The sequence below is a fragment of the Alexandromys fortis genome, unplaced genomic scaffold (genome assembly GCF_014885135.2).
Source record: "Alexandromys fortis isolate MF-2015 unplaced genomic scaffold, M_Fortis_MF-2015_v1.1 scaffold_7, whole genome shotgun sequence".
Taxonomy (NCBI): Eukaryota; Metazoa; Chordata; class Mammalia; order Rodentia; family Cricetidae; genus Alexandromys; species Alexandromys fortis.
The window spans coordinates 15,427,029-15,441,619 of record NW_026067920.1 but is presented as its reverse complement, the minus strand read 5'-3'; positions in this window follow the sequence as shown (position 1 = coordinate 15,441,619).

The window sequence follows — 14,591 nt, the reverse complement described above, 5'->3', positions numbered from 1 at the left end:
CAATACACAGATTAATAGAGATGGATTAATTTAAGATATGAGTTAATCAGAAATATGCTTAAGCTATTGGACAAACAGTATTAAAAATAATATGGTTGTTGTGTGATTATTTTGGGGCTGAGCAGTTGGAAACAAACAAGCAACCTCCTACAAGACTCCACAGCTCTTCACAATGATTCAATTGTAATTTTCATGAAATTTTGCTTCTGCCCTGGGATTCTGTTGTTACAGTATTTTCCAGCTAAGTGTATTACACAATACAAAGGAAAGCAGTGATTTTTACTTATATACCTGGATAGATTCTAACCCACTTAATGTAATTGCTTTTGAAGCAGACAATCCAACATAAGAATCACATGTCTACATGCTAGGCTGTTTTTTGAGATAGTGTCTTATTCTTTTGTTCTGTGAGTCAGGCATCCCAACAGCTCATTAGATAGCCCAAGAGCATGAAGGATGTTTGTTTACATCAGAATAAGTAATAAGCAGTACAAGCAGTGTTTTGGATGATCTGAATGTAAGGCATCTGCTTCAGGCAACATACAAAACCATGGTCTGTTATGTACTAAATCATTTCTCTTTCTTGAGAACCAGACTGTGAAGGGTACAGAAGGATGTGTGCAGAAGTTTTGGCTCTAATGCTTTAGACAACATTGCAAAGTGATGTCACTGTTTTAATGTGTATCAATGAGAAGTTCCTTTAAGTAACTATAGAAGTCTTACAAATGGGGATTTTCTTTTTTTTTAAATATAATTTTTTATTGAAAAAAAAAAGATTTCCGCCTCCTCCCCGCCTCCTATTTTTCTCCCCGTTCCCCTTTCCCCCCCTCCTCCCTCTCCTCTCCCCCTCCCCCCACTCCTCTCCCCCTCCCTCTCCAGTCTGAGGGGCAGTCAGGGTTCCCTGCCCTGTGGAAAGTCCAAAGTCCTCCCTGCTCCATCCAGGTCTAGGAAGGTGAACATCCAAACTGGCTAGGCTCCCACAAAGCCAGAACATGAAGTAGGATCAAAACCCAGTGGCATTGTCCTTGGCTTCTCAGCAGCCCTCATTGTCCGCCATATTCAGAGAGTCCGGTTTTATCCCATGCTTTTTCAGTCGCAGTCCAGCTGGCCTTGGTGAGCTCACAATAGATCAGCCCCACTGTCTCCGTGGGTGGGTGCACCCCTCGTGGTCCTGACTTCTTTGCTCATATTTTCCCTCCTTCTGCTCCTCCTTGGGACATTGGGAGCTCAGTCAGGTGCTCCAGTGTGGGTCTCTGTCTCCATCTCCATCCATCTCCAGATGAAGGTTCTATGGTGATATGCAAGATATTCATCAGTATGGCTATAGGATAAGGTCATTTCAGGTTCTCTGTCCTCAGCTGCCCCAGGAACTAACTGGGACATCGCCCTGGGCACCTGGGAGCACCAAATCTCTTGCCAACCCTAAGATGGCTCCCTTAATTAAGATGTGTGCTTCCCTGCTCCCCTATCCAACCTTCCTTTATCCCAAACATCCCGTTTCCTAAGTTCCCCCCAACCTCCCCTTCTCACTTTTCTCTCACAAATGGGGATTTTCTATCATCTAAGAAGGGACAGAAGTATATCGCATATGTTATCTCATTGAATTTGTTAAACAAACTTAGAAGATACTTGTTTTGTTAGCCAAGTGCAATGAGTTCAGGATCACAAACTAGTGTTACTGAGTAGCACTCAGCTGTAGCACAGTTATCAATTCAAAAACCTTAACTCTTAACCCATTTACCATGTAATGTTACCAGGAATTTAAAATTACCCTGATCCATAGCATAATAGGACATTTTGAAAAATGCCAACTATTTCTGATTATATTAAACCATTCATTACATCTATTTATCTCTCAACTAGAAGAGAAAACCTGTAGGACACAGGCCTCACTCATCCACATGCCGTTACCTTTCCAGTGCTGGCAACCGTGACTGATTCACATTTTAATGAAAGCTAAAATGGTGTGTGGGTTGAATTCATGAGTGAAAAAAGAGGGCCATGCTACATTCTGGCAGGTGTCAATGAGTCTGGTTACCATTAAGCACAGACTTTGCAAAAAAAAAAAAAAAAAATCCACAAGAGATCAGAATTATATCATCCAAAATTATTTCTACCACTCAAACCAAGAATCAAAGCTACCCAACTTTTATATATAAATGAAATTTAAATTGTTTAAAATATGGTAATGGTCTTTAAATTGTACTGTAAATATTGACTGATAGGAGTTGTAAAAAGGTCATAGTAAATCAGATATGAATTTTTCTAAAAAAGCTATCCCAAGGGCTTGTATTTATCACTGAAAACATTTTTATATATGTAAAAATATTCTTTATTTTATTCTGAAATATTTCTTAGTTTTTAAATCAATTTTCTTATTTATTTTAAGTTTTGTTTGATTCTTATTCTTTTACAGAATAAAAGTTTTAGATTAAAAATATTAATTCCCTTTCCTAGTTTATGAATATATTTTTTTTCATTAGAACTAGTTTTTATTGATGTTTTTCTCATTATTTTTCTTTCTTATATATGTCTCTGGTATCTCTGGTAAGGATTTAGTTTTTAGTTTTTATGTATTTTTTGTTGTTGTTTTGCTTTGTTTTTTTTGTTGTTGTTGTTGCTTTTTGTTGTTGTTGTTGTTGTTTTGAGACAGGGTTTCTCTGTAGCTTTGGAGCCTGTCCTGGAACTAGCTCTTGTAGACCAGACTGACCTCGAACTCACAGAGATCCTCCTGCCTCTGCCTCCTGAGTGCTGGGATTAAGGGCATGTGCTGCCACCACCCAGTTTAGGATTTAACTTTAAAAGAACTGAAAAGTGTCATTAAAATAAAATCTCTCAAACCTAGTTAAAGTACAGAAGAATTTAAATCGTAAAAAAGTTATAAGATGAGGGAAAATGATATTAAAATCTACTTGATTAAAATGATATAATATATCACTTATAAAATTATTTATGAAAAATAGAAGTTAAGCTAAGTTAAAGAATAAAATTTAAAAATAATGAGTTTTCTTCCAAAGAGATAAGGGAAGCATTTTGGAACATCCCCACCACCATCTTTTTTGCACAGAAATCCATATACACATTTTGGAAACCACACTATAAATATATCTATCTCCTCCATTATAATTTGACTTCATGACATGAGGTCTGATTCCAACTTTAAAAATTGAGTAAAAATGATACATCTGTTATCACTAGTGGTGTTTATTATATTAATATATGGATATGTCATTTGTTTTGTAGGCTAGCTTCTGTGATATTCATTTTTGTAAATGTAAATTGTGCTATTATAATTCTTGATAGATTTATGACCTATATGTAATTTTGAAAATCATTTTTCCTCAGGATAAATTTGGATAAGTGGAATTGCTAACTCAGTGAGTTTAGACATGTTTGGTTCTTTTTATACATGTAGTGAAATTTCTCAGAGGCATTCTTGGTAAATCACAAGCTCACAGAAGTTTAGAGTGGAAGATCTTACTACGTTGAACTGTTTGTTATTCTGTCTGCTTTAGTCTCCAATAACAAGCAGGTAGGAATGTCGGTGCTTCTATAACATGCACATACTAAAATCCTAGCTCCTGAAGCTATGATGATGAGATGTGGTCATGGGGAAGTCACAAAGTCATGAGAGCTCTGCCCCCATGAATAAAATCACTGCCCTTGTGAATCAGCTTGCATCACTTGGCCATCTGAGGTTACAGAAGGAAGGCCACTCTTGTGAAAGAAGCCACTTTCTCTGGATACTAGTCACATTGGTATGTTGTGAGATGGTTTGAATGAAAATGTCCCCCAAAGCTGCATATATATGAAAGCTTAGTTCTCAGTTACTAGACTGCTTAGAAAAATTTAGAGGTGTTTGTAGCCTTGTTGAAAAAAGAGTCTTTGAACAAGGACTTTGATGTTTAAAAAGGCTAAACCAGATATAGTTTCTTTTTCTCTCCTCTCCTCCTCTTCTCTCTCTCTCTCTCTCTCTCTCTCTCTCTCTCTCTCTCTCTCTCACACACACACACACACACACACATGCACAGAGTTGTGTGTGTGTGTGCACGCCCGCATGTGTGTCTGTCACCTATCTCCTCTCTCTTTTTCTGTCTGATGCCCAAAGATCAGGATGTAAAGTTCTACTTTTCCAGCACCAACCAGGTCTGTGTTCCACCAGGCTCTGTAACTGTAAGAAAGTCCACACTTAAATTCTTCTTTTATAAGAATTTCCTTGGTCAAGATGTCTGTTTATAACAATAGAAGTATAATAAAGGGAATTTAATTATCTTGATCCTCAATGCCTTCAACACTGTCTGAGATTAACTTTCAAGGTTTATACGTGATCTCTTTTAGTGTACTTCATCATTGTAGCCTGAATGGACTAAACAAAATATTAGGATTTGTCAGAAAAAAAAGCCAGCTGTATTTAGCCAGACTCATGACAGTCATGGCATTGTGTTCCCTTGGGCATGTATAATGGAATTTTCAAAAGTAACTGACATGAACTTATGCTGATTGGCACAAGATACATGTATTTTAATATAGGCATCTTTTTATTTATCCAGTTGTCATCCCTTGCTGATATTCTCTGGGATAATGTTTTTATCGAATCCCACTAAAGTGTTCTGTAGTAATTTCAAGCGCAAGCCCTGCTTTAACGTCTTTGACTAGACAAACTTCAGAGACATCCTTCATAGAATGAACCACTAGAAGTAGGTACAAGCAATGATCTGTGTGAATTGGCGCACATATTTGACTGTGCATGTAGCCTCTCAAACTTGAGCATTCACAAGAATCCTCTACAGAGTCTGTCTCAAACAAAGTCATGAAAACCCCAGCAATTTCTGGGCTCATTTTCAGAATTCTGTGTTCAACAGACATTGGCTAGAAAAAGTGTGATTTTAGCATACTCTTTTTAGCAGGTAGTGGGGATACTGCCCATTAATCACCTTCTCTGAGGACCCTTGTGCTAAGCCTGATTGTCCCTACATTATATAGGCATCTTGACAATCTCCCAGGGTGTTCACTACTAACATCCGAGGCCTTCCTTGTGGCACAGTTCAAACCATCATCCCTGTCTCTGACTTTTTCTTTGTTTTTGTTTTGACATTTTAATGAGGCTCTGAAAGAACAGACAGATGACTGTATTCATGATACTTTTATGCATAAAGGCATTTGTCACTGAATTCCACCTTTGCCTAAACTCATAAGTTCCACCTTATCATTAATCTTATCTAAGAGAATATCAACAGAAGTTAATAATTGACTTACAGCAAATTTGATTGGTCAGGACTTAATATTCTTATAAGAAATATTCTACTATTACTTACTAAGAAGTTAAAAAATGACAACTAAGGGAAAGAGAATTAATTTGGCCCCACACTCCAGTGTTTTACAGTTGGTTTAACCAAACATTCCCAATGTATCATGGTTGGTTTGATTACACTCCTGATGATTTAAGGTTGAATTCATCAAGTACACAAGCCATTTTCCTTATGAAAATTCTAATTTTAATTCAACAATAACCTATATTCTTGATACTATCATAACAAGTCCATTGTTAAAATATTGATAAATATCTCTTCATTATGTTATATATATATACAAATAACTATACTCCTCAAGTATTTTATTAATACTCGGAGAAATATTTTCATGTAATAAATTTCTAATCAATAGTGTGAGAGAGACTGAGACAGACACATACAGAGGAAGAATAAATTAGTATCTTTTCCCTATATGAACCTTGAGATGAGTTGTTAAATCCTAAGTGGTCAGTCATATACATACACATATGAGCAACACAAAACGGATGCAGTAGACTGTGTATGTGTGTGTGTGAGTATGTATTGCATGTATGGTGTCTGTGTGTGTGTGTGTGTGTGTGTGACAATAACAATTAAGGAAGCAGTCATGAATTTGAGAGAGAGAGAGAGTGAGTTTGTAGGGAAATAATAGGAATTGGTAGAAATTAGATGGAGTGAAAATGATATAAATACAGCACTAATACGAAATTCTCACAAAACAAAAAGATATTAAATATAAATCTCATAAAAATCATATTCAAATTTTTGATTCTAGAAATTCAGACATAAGAACATAAGCCTAATATTTTAGCTGTGAATATTTGTTGTAGTATTTTATTGATGAAGGTATATGGAGGGCATGTGAACACAGTAATATACCCTGAAATCCTTATTGTTTAGATTTCCTATAAGCCCCAGTGAGATTCTGTTATAAGTAACTCAGAAACCCCTTTGTTCTAATTAAAGTGAAATATACAGTGAGGTCAAAGATGCAAAGAAAGCATGTCACTTGCAAAACAAAAACCATCATTCTTAATGCTCACAAAGGATTTTTTTACTACTCTCAAAGTTGAAAGAAAAATGGGGTGATACTTTTATTTGTGAATCAAGTTACCCGGATAACTTAGTCTCAATTATATAAGCTCTGTTAGGATATTCTTTTACCACATTTTTCACTACTTAAATTTGTTCTTTGATGATTTAGTGCATGTATATAATGCATTCTGATCATTTTGGAGCAAGCAAGACATTCTAATATAGAGTATAATAAAAGCCAAAACTGTATGGTTATTTTATGTCTCAAGCATCCCATTCTTAGGCATTCCTCAAGTGAGCAGTAACTCTGTCCATGAAAGGAATTGTATGAAAAATATAATGGCTTTATTTGTAGTACACCAAGCTTTGTAAACAGCTAAAGCATTTATGAAGTGGTGAGAAGACAAACAAATTTTAGCACATCTAGTACTGTGCTGCCTAGACACAAAAACATGAAAGCACTCACGTTCCTGCTATTATCACAACTGAAACCAAAAAAAAAGAGTTAAAATACAAAGTCTACAATAGCTACAACTGCATCTTACTTGTATCAACTGCATCTAAGAGAGACATAACTTTAAATACAATAGCGGATCATTTGTACAGTTCAAGAAAACACAGACAGGTCTTGGGGTAGACTTGAAAATGGTTATATGGAATCTATTAAAGATGCAATATGGCATGTGCTCAGTATGGTTTAATAAGCATACAGACACAGGGGTGTAATTGGAGGATGCTTATTTGTTTCCTGGCTGCTCAGACCCAAATAATCACACAGAAATTATATTAATTAAAACACTGTTTGAACAATGTTTCAGAAATACTGAAGTTAGCTCTTATATCTTAAACTAACTCATTTCTATTAATCTGTATATCGCCACAAGACTGTGGCCTACAGGTAATTTTCATTCTTCTCCTTTAGCAGTTAAGTGGTGTCTCTCTGACTCTGCATACTCTCTTTATATATCTCTCCCAGTCTGGATATATTCTGCCCTGCCATAGGCCAAAATAGCCTTATTTATTAACCAACAGGAGCAATACATATATGGAAGAAAATCCCACATAGAAGAAGAAAGAAAGAATTAGCAAAATTTCACTGTGAACAGAGTCAAGGAAGTAAGGAAAGAAATTGCTCATGCAAGCAATGTAATCACTTTTCGTCTAGATGGTGAGTGAAGGCAATTGCAGAATATATGGATGAAAACATTAAGCATGAAGTAGGATGTGAAGCAGTAATCAGAATCTCTGCAAAACTGATGAAAATGAAGATTTAATTATAAGCCTATGTGTTATTTAGGAAGGAACACAGTTAAAAGAGTCTCTTGTTAAGGCTGTAGGAGAAAAAATATCCATGGAAGAAATATATGAAAAAAAAGGCATAAGATAATGACTATTACTTTTGTTGTTGCTGTTGTTGTTGTTGAGTGATTAGGGAGAATGCCGATTTGGTAAAATGCTTGAGGACCTGAATGTAATCCCCAGATTGTACAGGTAATTCTACAGAATGCCCTGGAGCTCACTTTACAGACATCACAGCCTAATCATTGACCTTCAAGCCAGTAGAAAATTTTCTCAATAAACAATATGTATAGCATCTAAGGGACAACAGCCGAGATCATCTGAGCAGTCCTTGTGATCACTGTGTTTACTGTGTTCCATAGCCTAAGATGTACATTTTTCCCAACGAAGTGATATAAGATACATTAGACACAGTCTTACAAGTGTTGGGTTCTTATTGTGATTTGCCTGGAAGAATCAGCGGCAATATCTCACCTAAGTACTGCTTCCTTGAACCATTTTTACTATCAAATGTCTAACATCTGGTTGCTCAAAGATAAAATATTTGTATGGATGTGCATCCATATCTTTTTTGAGGTAGAGGATTTGATAGAGAAGAATATCCATACTGAAGTACAGAACAAAGAGGCGCTGGCAGATGTAGAAATGGCAGTTTTGATGGAATGTTTTATGGAATGGTGACCAAATACAACCCCCCCACACACAAAAATAAATGAACCCTACCTTTCAAAAAGACAGCAGAAAATAATTATGAATATTTCCACCATAAATGATAAACATTCAGTGAGACAGATAAATTTAACCTGAATTAACGTCATATCACACACACACACACACACACACACACACACACACACAAGGATGAAAACTCCAGAAAGTACTCATATTATGTACAATTTTAAGGTTTTATGTATTCTTAGAAGCAAAAATAATGAATAAGTGAATAAGTCAACACACTGCCACGAGACACTATGAGTATCTCCAAAAACTGGTGGAGAGGTAGAGATTTTCCGACAGGAAATTTCATTGCTGAATGACACATATATAAACTTTTGTCTGAACGTGCTGTTTACTCAATATCCTATGTACTTTACCCATGCATAACAACAAAACTCAGCACAGGCTAAAGATGTGCTGATCCTGTTCACTGCCGTGTTCTGTTTCCATTTAGGATGTCAAAATGGTGTCCTATCTCTATCCTCTTAACCCCCCCACACAGTGCCATACAATACCAGACATAGTCAGCATAAAGACTCACCAGACAGGCAGTGTACTGGCCAGGTTCCTCTTACTTGCAACAAACCCTGTGTTTTAGACAAACACACAGAATGTTACCACGCAATACCCAGGAAGCAGTCATCTGTATCCCTTTCCCTTTTTTATCTGAAAAGTGTTGTAGTTCTAAAATTTTAAAATGTCAAAATTTTTAGCTCAATGCTTACCCAGCCAGAACCACTGCAGACCAGATGTCAAAGCCTTGCGGTCTCTACGGGCAAGTTGATCAGCATGACAGACCTGGATGCTGTTTCTGTGAGCAATCCTCACGTGTGACAGCAGAAAGTATGTGTGCATCTGGACTCCACTGTCTTTCACATCCATAGAAAATGTGTTTCACCAACTATGCTTAATTTGGATCTTACTTTTAATGGTAATTTACTGTAACCTAAAAAATATATGTTAGAGGTATTTACTAAGCTCTAAAAACTATATATATTTGGTCTTATTCTTCATCTCTATAAAGAATATGATTTATTCTAAGTTTTAGGGAAGAAAGTTACAGTCAGAGAAATCAACACTTAGAACCACTTTGCTTTGTTAATTAGACATTTTGCTGCCCCAAATCATTGATTAAGTCGTCTTTTTTCTTGAATTTTACTGTTCAAATTTACTTCTTGCTATTATTTTATTTTCTACCCCTTAGGAAAGCCTTGTTCTTTTAGTACCTGATACTTATGCAGCATGGTGAAAGTTGCTGAAAATTTGTATACTATTATTAGGGATGGTTTCTCTCATATTAAAGAAGTTATTGCTGTCAGATATCTATGACTATGACATCTATAATTCTCTATCTAAAAGATAAAAAGAGTAAAAAAATAGAAGAGGAGGAGAAAAATACAAACAACTAAGTCTTCAAAAATGTACAAGTTACAACAGATTATCAACATGAAATAATACATAGCCATACTAAGGACCAGGATGCAGTCAAGTGTAACAGCTGATATGCAACTGGAGAACATTGGAATAAACAAATGAAGCCAGGCATAGAAGGACAAATGACACATGCCACTTTTAAGGAAGTCAATAAATCAATGTTGTGTAAGTATGAGTTGGGATAGTGGTCACAAGAGACAGAGAAAGGCAAGGAAGAGTGAGAGCAAGAAGTAATTAAGACAGACTTTTAGGAACTAGAAAGAGCCCTGAGGGGAAGGAAGGGGTCTGAGCATGTCAGAGTGGACAGACGAGATGGATGCTTTGTTTGTCCATGTTAAGAGATTTCACCATCAAGTCATGCTGTTTTGTGCAATTAATATTTAAGGAAGAAACTAAAAGTATGCCACATGAAAAGTGGAAGTGCATATACCAATAACGTGAGTTAGATGAAGTGGGTTTTAAAACAAGGAAAAGAAAGAAAAAACTACATTTTTGCAAGAGTTGGTTGTTGCCATAGTGTGAAAATGCATTCCTATCTAATATCATAAGTTCAAATGCAGATTAGTAAAGGAGAGTCAGATTCAATCTGTGAGATGCTAATAAGTAAGATGCTGATATCTGGTCTTTGTCCAGAAAATTAAACTTCCATTTGCACACTCATGGACGGCATCAAGAATGTGTGAACTTTCCCCAGGGAGTCTTCCCAAGTACACCTATTGCCAGCCTGGCTATGAAAACTTTTCCTCCATGTAGCCATTGCATCAAACAGATGGTTTCTCAGTCATAGCCAGTGAATTATTAGTGATGGCTAACACGGTTGGGCTTGTCATCATAGCAAATACTTATAATCCAAATCAAACAACACCATAGCTTCAACAAAGAAAATCGTAAATCACCAAATTTATTAGAGAAAATGTTAATAAATATGGATTACACAGTCATAATGCAAAAATGCTAATGGGATTCATGAAGAGATTTAATGTGGAAAAATTAGCTCATGTGTGCTAGAGTATGTCCTGACACAGTATATACTCAAGCAATGCCTGCTTAGCCACTTGGTGCATATGTTGCACAGTAATACGGAGCAGGTACACAGCACTGTGAACATTAGTTTCCTGGAGGTACACAGCACTGATAATTTTGATTTCTTTGGAAAGCTATGGAACCAACACTTCTTTTGCTACTTTCTTTCATGCATTCATGCAATATGCACACTTGCACATAAAAGTGTACTTGCAAATAGTATCTGTGCTGTTAGGTGTTCAATGTCACATAAATGGCATAAGCAGGATCTTTTTATTTTGTTTATTTACTCTCAAACTATGATGTTCTTCTGATTTATTATTGCTGACATATGAAGTAGTTGTGTCCAAACCTACTTTTCTCTCTAGCTTTGCCTTTTGAGACTTTGACACTTCATACATTTATCTCCATTTTAATAGATATGTGAGTGTTCTGCAGACTCGTTGTGATGACTTATGTTTTCCTGTAATGAAGTCATTAATTGGTTGAGTGTTTCCCTATACTGTGTACTGGTAAAGAAAAATCTTGAATCATAGATTTCAGAATTTCAATCTCTTTGAAAATACCATTTTACCAAAGGTGGCATGTCAATTTTCATTTCAAAGAAAGTCTGTGCTAGAGCTTATTTCCTGTTATTTTTTAAATATATTTCATACTTCAACTTTAATTTTGGTTCATGTAAACATATCTAGGTTTCTTTGGTACATGTGACTATCTAGGTTTTTTATAATTTGTTTATATCGTTATGTGGCCTTTTATATTATTGTATTATTGAAAGGTTTAATTATTTCTACTCTGTGAATTGTCTGTTTTTCTTACTTTATGTTTTTATGTTTATTTTATGGTTTGTGTGTATACAAAATCACGCCAAAATATTGCAGAAATTAACATAAATCATTATAATAAGATGTAATAAAATGATATATTTTCTTATTGCTTATCATTTGTAAAAAAGTTAGTTATTTTTAAATAATTAGAGTAATGTATCACTTTCTCCTGAGCTGTACACAACTTCCATGAAACCAATTTTAAATGTTTTCATCCAAACATAATAATGCATATTTTTATGGATCTTGATATTTAGCAGCTCTTCCACAATTAACTTCCCTCATTACAGCTAACACATGAAATGTAAATGTTCATAATTTCCTATTTACATTTCTATATTAACAAATATATGTCTTATATTGTGTATGGCCATTTGAGATAATATTTGATGATTTGCATATAGTTAACATGTTTACTCTTTTTTTTTTTTGCATGATCCATTGAATGATATTCTTCTCAGTTTCTAATAACCAGTATTTATGATGTAGCCTTATAGGAAAACATGATGTTTGAGGAATATTTGCAATTTCTATGTTTCCAAAATGACACTTAAAATGACCTGTTTGACAAAAGCATTATTTCTAATTAAGTCTCACAAAAGCAGTCTGAGGTTTTTCACTAAAATTTATTATTTTGTTAAAAAGTTCACACTTTTAAACCAAAGGTATTGTACTCCATTTTTTTTAAAAAAAATATGCTTCAATTTGTGTTTTTAAAAATTCAGTTTAGGTAGCACATGCCATAGATATCAACGCAGACCCTAACTTCAACTATGGTAGAACCATGGACCGAGACATAGTCCTCAGTGGCTGCCCTAGCCAGATGTCAGCATGGCCCTGGGTCACTTATCTGTAGGCTGTCCACTGTAATGGTACCGATCCACTCCTCAAGACCATGGTTTCTCCTACCCACCTAGAGCAAGCAACCTCAGGTGGGTGTGGGCGTTTCTTTCATCAGTCTAATCCCAATGGTATGTGGCAGGTCCATGGTTTGGAAAGGCAAGAAAGAAAAAGGAATGAATTGGCTATTGTTTGCTTGTCTTCTTCTTCTTCTTCTTCTTCTTCTTCTTCTTCTTCTTCTTCTTCTTCTTCTTCTTCTTCTTCTTCTTCTTCTAATTATGTTTGTTTTGTTTTGTTCTTTGTTTGTTATTGAATTAGTATTCTTATTTGTGTTCTTTATTTTTATTATTTCTATTTAAATTTTATTTGGGGGGTCACTACAAGGGTGAAATGCATATACAAAGGCACTGTGAAAGTAATGGAGTTGGGGGATCTGATGTCAAATTCCCAAAGAATCAATTAACAAATTACATTTTAAGAAAAAAAAATTCCTTCTAAGGGGCTGGAGAAACAATCAGTGGTAAGAATTTACAGTTCTTACAGAAGACAGACTTGCTGTTCCAACCACCAAAATGGTGGATCACAACGACTTTGACACTGGCACAAGGGTCTTCTGCTCTTTGTGGACAGTGCACATATATGCTGCACTTACATGCATGCAGGTAAAACAGTCATACAAAAAATGAAAATAAATACTGAAAAATTAATTATAAAGTTTTATTAGATTGATAACTTGTTTACACAACCAATTTTTTATATGATGTTTTAAACTCTCCTGATGGTTCTCCTACTTTAATAAAATTAATTTTAGAGCATAGTTGCTGTTCTTGGGCGAATTCAGAATGTTTTTTATATATCCATTATCTTAGTTGACTTGAATTATCAACTTTACACAGCCTGGGATGCCTGAGAAGAGAGTAATTGAGCAATGTCTTTATCAAGTTGTTCTGCAGACATGACTATGAGGGATTTTCTTTAGTATTATTTGGTTTGGGAGGGTTTAGCCGCTGCTGGCAGTGCTGTTCCATTGGCAGATGCTCCAGGGATATATAGGAAAGCTCAAACCAGCAGGCACCAAGCAAACAATATCCCTTCCTCCACAGTTTCTATTTCAACATCCTGCTTGAATTGCTGCCTTGACTTCGAACAAAGATGGATTGTTATCTGGTAAAAAGTGTAAGACAAATAAAACATTGTTTTTGGTCATAGTGGTTTATCACACCAGCATAAAGAAAACCAGAACAGTGGAAGGTCACTCGTTCCCTTTATTTCAGTTATTTACAGCTCTTACTGTGTGTTTCAAAAGCAGTGGTGAAAATGTCTAAGAAGCCGTGCTTGTTGTGTTTTTCTGGTCCTACAGTTTCCTACTAGTGTTATTGCTGTAGTGTTGACAAGATGTTCCCTAGTTCCAGGCCAACCACATAGTAGTTTATATACACTGATCCAAAGTGCAAAAGAAGAAACACTCATTTCATATACTCTCATCTTGTGGCTTTCGGTTTCATATTTTTAACATATTATTGAATTACCAAATACCTTAAGGTTATTTTTTTAACCTACTATCTTTAAATCATTTGGGATAGAGATATAAACACTTTCTCTCTCTCTCAATCTCTCTCTCAATCTCTCTCTAGAGAGAGAGAGATTGAGAGAGAGAGAGAAAGCTTTTCACAGTATACAGTGTATTTAATTTTTAAAATCAAAATTCATGTAGTTCAATTGTAATGGTAAAAGTAGCACAGATGTCCAAGAACTCAGGGGGGTTGGTGGCAGGGCAGCCAGTCCCAAAAGGAGCCATGGATAGGCACGCCATGAAGAGAAAGTGGGTATTTATTTAGTATGTTATGGAGGGGAAAGGAAAAAGGGAGAAGGGGGAAGAGCAGAGAGAGGCAAAGAAAGAGAAACAGAAACAGAGAGGGAGAGGAGAAGCTCCATCTTTGAAAGAGAGACAGAAAAGAGAGAGAGAGCTCAGGCTGGAAGCAGAAGGAAGTGCCACTTGCCTTGGTGAACAAGGAAGGGAGTGGGAGGGGCTTGTCTTTTAAAGGTACGGGACAGATCATTACATTAGTCATATAAGTATGACCCTGAAAGCCATCCTTGACTCAGAAAAGAAAAGAAAAGAAAA